Here is a 6174-nt window from a genome sequence, read left to right on the forward strand (position 1 = left end):
GAACAAGAGGGGGAAAGAAGTAATATTTTCCTTGATAAAAATGCACAAAAGGGAAGATGAACTTTGTTCTTTTTCTCTTTCTACTCTCCTCTCTCTTTCTGCTTTTCGCCTCGCAGCACGCCAGCCTAAGCTGAGAGCTGTAATGTCATTAAATTGCAAATGCTTTTTCATTTCCGACACACACTGTTTACTTATCTGGCAAAAACATATGTTGGAAGGAATCCGTTAAATTCTGCCCATTGCCTTGGGTAAAAGTGCAATGGAAACGGACCCACTGAGCTTCTTCTTTCTTCTTCTTTTAGCACTTCCCTTATCTACAAGACTGCTTCGCAGAAAACTGGCTAGTTCAATGAAAAATGAAGATACAGCAGGAGATTAGAGAAGAACACTGAGCAAAAAATTCCTGGAGAGAGGGTCACTCCATTGCAAATGATTTCACTCCTCTAGATCTGCATAAATTACTATTTTTAAGGCATCTCCAAAGTCTGTATATTTTTCTCACTCTGTCAAACATTTAATTTCACGCCCCGTGTTCTGAATATGCTAAAATGCATATCTCTGATGCACCTTTAAGCCAGAAAAACGAATGCAAAATTGAAGATAAAATGATGTGATTTGCACTACAAGCCTATTACTTGAGGTATTTACATATAGTTTACCTCTGCAGTTCTGAGAATGATTTATTAAAAAAAAAATCTGGATTAAGCTCATATAAATATGTATAAATCTTTGTTTAGAAAATAGATTTTGCAGCTGTTGTGTCAAAAAGTTCTTTAAGATTCTGTGAAGAATTTTCTTTTTAGCTTGCTTAAAAAAAAAAAAGGGGGGGGGGGGGAAGGACAGTATTTGACATCCTGCTTTGGCAGGAAGGAAAACACACACGCGCGCATTCAGGATTTTTCTAAAGGCTCGTGGTTTGTTGTTTTTTTTTTTTTTTAATTTTAATTTTATTTTTTCTTTATTTCACACTTTTCGTCCCAAACTTCTCCGGTTCCCTTCCTCTCTCCCTCGGCTCGTTCGCTGGGACTCGACACCAGCCGCACTCCGGGTTTTCCCGAGCGTGCCACGCAGCGGGGCAGCTGCATCAGCACTGCTGTAGGCTGGGGGGGGGGGGGGGGCGGGGGGGCGACGACGACACGGGACCCAAACCCGAGTCCTAGGGGGAAGGAACAGGAACTCGGGTGGGGTGGGGGCTGCTCGCCCAGCCCGGCTGGGCCCGTGTCCCGTGCCACGGCCCGGAGGAGGCTCAGCCCACTCCGCGCCGGGCCGGGCACAGGAGCTGCGGCAAGGCCAGGCCAGGGCGGGCCGGCCCAAGCCGAGTCAGGCCAGGTCGGGTCGGCTCGGGTCAGGCCGGGTCGGGCCAAGCAGGGCCGAACCGAGCTGAGCCGTGCCGTGCCGTGCCGTGCCGTGCCAAGCCGAGCCGAGCCGTGCCGTGCCGTGCCGTGCCGAGCCGGGCAGGCCCGGGTCGGGTCAAGCCGGGCCAGGCTGGGCCGGGCCGGGCGGAGCCGACCCCGAGCGGAACCCTCGATGCCCGGCCGGTGCGCGTCCCCCCACCACGTCCCGGGGGCCGGTGGTGCCGGGCCCGCGCGCAGCCCTTTGCGCGGGGCGGGGCGGTGCGCAGCGGGCCAAGTGCCCCCTCTGGCGGCGCCGCCCCTGCCCCGCGTCCCTCCGCGGCTTCCCCGCCATGGAGAAGTCGGAGCAGTGCTGGCGCCCGCAGCTTCTCGTCCCGGCCCCCGGTCTACTTCCCCGAAGGAGAGGCGGGGGTCCGGCCGCAGAGAGGAAGCGCTGCCGGTGCAGCCCGGCGCAGCGCGGCCCGGGTCGGCAGTCGCCAGCCCCGACGGGGCACGGCCCCGTCTCTCCCCGCCGTCGTCGCGCCGAGGAGGGGTGCGGATCCTTAGGGGCCCTCCGCTGTCACGGTCGCGCTTCACGAATGGAGCCAAGTGCGCTGCTAAAAGCACTTCCGACGGCGCTGCTTGGCGTCCCTTCCTGTAAGAGCCGCGGCTGGCGGGTGAGGGTCGGCCGTAAGGGCACTCGCCCGGGACAACCACACGCGCAACGGGGAAGAGGAAACTTCCCAGATAACTTCAAGGCTGATTCAAGACCAGGCTGCAAAATCTCGACTTTGAATAATACATTAATTGCAACGATTCCACCAGGATACGGTGCCCGGGAGGCAATTTTTTCCCTCCCTGCTCTGGTCCTATCATCCTACCTTCATCTCCAGAACAGAAGCCCCAGATCTGCCGCTGCCCCTGTCAAAGAAACACGTTATCGCATGATGTGACAAAGTCACTCGCCATGGTGCGATCCGTGTATACACGCCGCTGGTAACAGACCTCAGAGATAAGAAATCGAAACTCACAGTCTACATGGCACAAACTCAAGTGGTAGAAAACTCTCTTTTAATTTTTTTTTTTAATTTTTTTTTTCTTTTAAGGCGGTCAACTCTTCAGGTAACCACACGTCTGTTCCCATCTTGCAGAAATAGATCGAGCTGATGGCAGCTGTCAGCTCCTCTCCTGTTGCTGGTTCAAGGCTTCGTGCTTCGTCCGTCTGTCAGCCCCGGGGTGACTCAGGCCATCGGCAGAGTGCCAGCACCAACACAGCTTGCTGCCTTGGAGGGGTGGGGACCAGGGTCTGAGCTCGCCCCTTGCCCCACAAAAGGTAAGAAGGAAGGAAAAATTAAATTCTTCTTGAGGATAAGCAGCAACGATCCTCATGCACTGATGACATCAGTGACAATGGCGTGGCAGTGGAGATTCCTGACGGCCATCACTTTGCATTTAAACAGGAGAAAAGTGGAGACGTGAGGTAAATTAAGCCAGCCTTGGGAAGAGCTTTATTTTGGACAACAGAAGCTCATCTCACAGATTTCTCAGAAGCAGGCCCGCCAACAATCAGGCTGCAAAATCTGTTGCTTGTGACAGGCAGCAGGATGAAGCCAAGACGTACAGAGGGCAACCAAGCCTCACATGCTGTGTAACTCTTAAAATACTTTGTGGAGGACAGAAGCAGGGTCTCCCCGCTGCGACAGCAGAACAATTGCCCCTCTGCAACAGGCGTTGCATGAAGGACATCTGGGCAGGGACCTCTCTTCAGACAGGGCCAGTTTGCCAAATCTCGACAGGCTGGACAGCCCAGTGAAACCTTGTATTCCATCACCTCCACACCGTTTCAAAGGCATTAATTCCCTTCTAACAACTCGCTGGCATATTCTGCTTTTCATGCACCACGACTTGGGGTCTGCACCATCATTACAACACTGAGATTTGTGTTCTGAGGGTCCTAACCCTAAGCTGGTCTAAAACCAACTGGGAGAGCTACAGTTTGTCAGGGCAGGGGTGTAAGTAAGTAAGGTTGTTGTTTGAAATTGCTGTTTATTCCATCAAAACTCACCACCACGCAAGCTGCCTTTGCGCTGGAGGAACAGGCGCAGATGCTGGCGCTCTGCACTGAAGGGACAGCTGCACACGTGCGTATGGAGAAACTTCCAAGAACCAAAGCAGCTCTACAGGAAAGGACAGGCAAGTGACCAGATCATGGTACCAAACGTACATTTGTAAAACTGTTGCATGTACCAGAGACCCGAAAGGCACAAATACAGCTCCGGGCACTCCAAGGGGACGCATCAGGGACAGATGCTCTCTGTCCCCCTACCACTTGGCTAATGAAAACAGAGTGACGGATGACCGTGATGATTGTCAGTTTAAGGCACAGTCTCATTCCATCCCTCACCAGGTGGAGGATCAGAGCTGATTTACTCTAGGGAGCTTGTCACTGCTTCCCTGCTCTTCCAGGAAAGAGCAGAGGCTTCTTCCCGTTGGCATGAAGGCTAGGGACGAGAAGCTACCAGGGAAAGGCTGGAGACATGATAGCATGGGAACCAAGGGTCAGGAGGAAGGGGTAGTGAAGGTCAAGTATCCATAGCTCTAGGTGATGAAATATTTTAAAAGTATCTGTTGGTACTGCTCACCTTTACGTCTTGTACAATATAGATCCCATATAAATTGTCTCCCTTCCCCAAATTCCAGGCCCGGAACTACCTCCAAGCAATTTTATTTCCTTTCTACAAAAAAGGAGCAATGCAGCCCCATCACTGTGAACTTCCCATATCTTACACACCAAACACGTTACCCTGCATTGTTTCTACACAGTTACTATCCGAATGCGTACGTTAAAATTCCTGACCTGACTGGATCCTGCGTAGCTAGTGTAGTCTGTCGCAGGAATACGTATCTGGGTGCTGGGTAGCGTTGCCATATGCAGCGCAGGGAACCTTCCATATGTTTTCTGAAAAGTGGTTACAGCACACGTGCACCAGGCACTTTTCAAAGTAAAACAGATCTGTTCATTTTTTATTTTCAAAATACCAAAGCAGTAAAATCATGTAATTGAGTAATCACTTGCCAAATTTCCTTTTTTAATCTAATCTATTTTGAGTTACATCAGAGCCAAAATGCAAATTAAACTGGTAAGGTTCCAAGATTTTTTTTTTCTCCCTTTTAAAAAACACAATTTAAGGTACTCATAAGTAAGGAAATTTTAAAAACCATTTGTTTTGTATGCTGTAAACTTTGGAAAACAAGTTTCAGCCTGAAGTAAATTTTCATAGGCAATAGGTTAAATAGAAGTCTTATGTAAATTTTGATCTCTTCTTAACAATGCCAATGTTCATTTTATAAAATTTGATTTGAAAACAATGCCATTGTTTTAAAAGAGGCTCAAAGGGTCAGAAACCAGGCAAAAAAAGTTATCTACTGTAATGAGGCACATGTACAGTCTTTGGGCTCTAACTACTGTATAAAAAAAAGGAGAGATTCCTCAGATTGCTCGTTTGTAGTCTCCATCAGTCAAAGGGATTTTTTGGGGGGGCAGGGGTGGGGAGGTGTTGTGGAACCAGCATTAAAAGCCAAACTCACTCACCAGCCTGGGCAAAACTCCTCAGCACTTGACCGTGAGGCGAGACAGATCCTGGCCATCCTACCACCGCCTCACGAAGTCACAGGTCTCAGCAGATTAACAAACCGATAGATAAAAACGGCCTTCCAGGGCACCCGCTGCTGGAAACCTTTGCTTTTTGGGTTGCAGTTGTTCTGATGGAGTCTCTCCCTGCTCGCAGGCAGACCCTGTCAAAAGCTGGGTGACCTCCTTGGGTGCCTTCTGCCATCTTGTGAAGAACTGGCACCCACTGTCGGTCATGGCTGTTTTCATGGTGCTTGTCTTTCTCTCCCCTCAAAACTCCTTCCTCAACTGGGGGCTGCTTGTGATGCCTCCTGGTCCCTTTTGTAAGGCTGCAAAGGCACAACTGACTCTGTTCATTTTAAAAAACTTTAAAGTCTTTTTTTTTTTTTTAAATTCCTCTGACACTAGTTTTGCAAAAGAGCTGTTAAGGGAAGGGACAGGCCAATCCTTAGTATGCAAAGTGCAGCAGAAGACGTACAGGAGAGAGCGCGATGGAGGAGTTACAACGCTCATCAATGGTTTGTAGAAGATGTACTGACCTTGCAGCTGCCCTTCTGAAGGGGGTCTTGACCCTCTTTGATGTGCCTTTTCTACCCCCTCCCCAGTGGTGCCACCAGTACTCATCAGATCCTGATGATCTGGTTTGGTGAGCTAAAACCACTGAGAACTGTTTTTTCTTCTTCTGCTGCTAAAGGCTGAGTTTTCTACCAGTTTAATGCCTCAGCTCCACCTCACTCAAACTGCTAGGTGACAGCCAGTTTCAGTTAAAGGGAAGCAAGAACAGCGTGCAGCCAGGGGAACAGGGACACTTTTTTGGCAGCTAACAGTTGGCCCAAATTAGCTGCCATGTCAAACCACACCCTCAGGTCTCTGATGGCTAGGGAGACTAAAGACATGGTAGAGAGGGCAAAGGAGAGACAGGAAAAGCGTGAAATCAAAACAGACCGAGGATAAAGAGAATACGCATACTAGATGCAAAGTAGGGGCTGGACTGCGAGTGTTGATCGTGGGAACAGATGGAGAGATAGAGAGAGAAATGACACCCATTACACTAAAAATCATACGTGTGAGAGAGGGGGAGAGGAGAGGGGAGAGAGACAGAGCACAGTGGGAGAGATGGAATTTGCAACACAGGAAAAAGATGTGCAGAAAATTATGTTCTAAAAAAAAATTGAATCGGAACTTACTGTTCACCGGAAAATCACAGTCTAG

This window comes from Chlamydotis macqueenii, chromosome 1, assembly GCF_036417535.1.
Source record: "Chlamydotis macqueenii isolate bChlMac1 chromosome 1, bChlMac1.mat, whole genome shotgun sequence".
NCBI lineage: Eukaryota > Metazoa > Chordata > Aves > Otidiformes > Otididae > Chlamydotis > Chlamydotis macqueenii.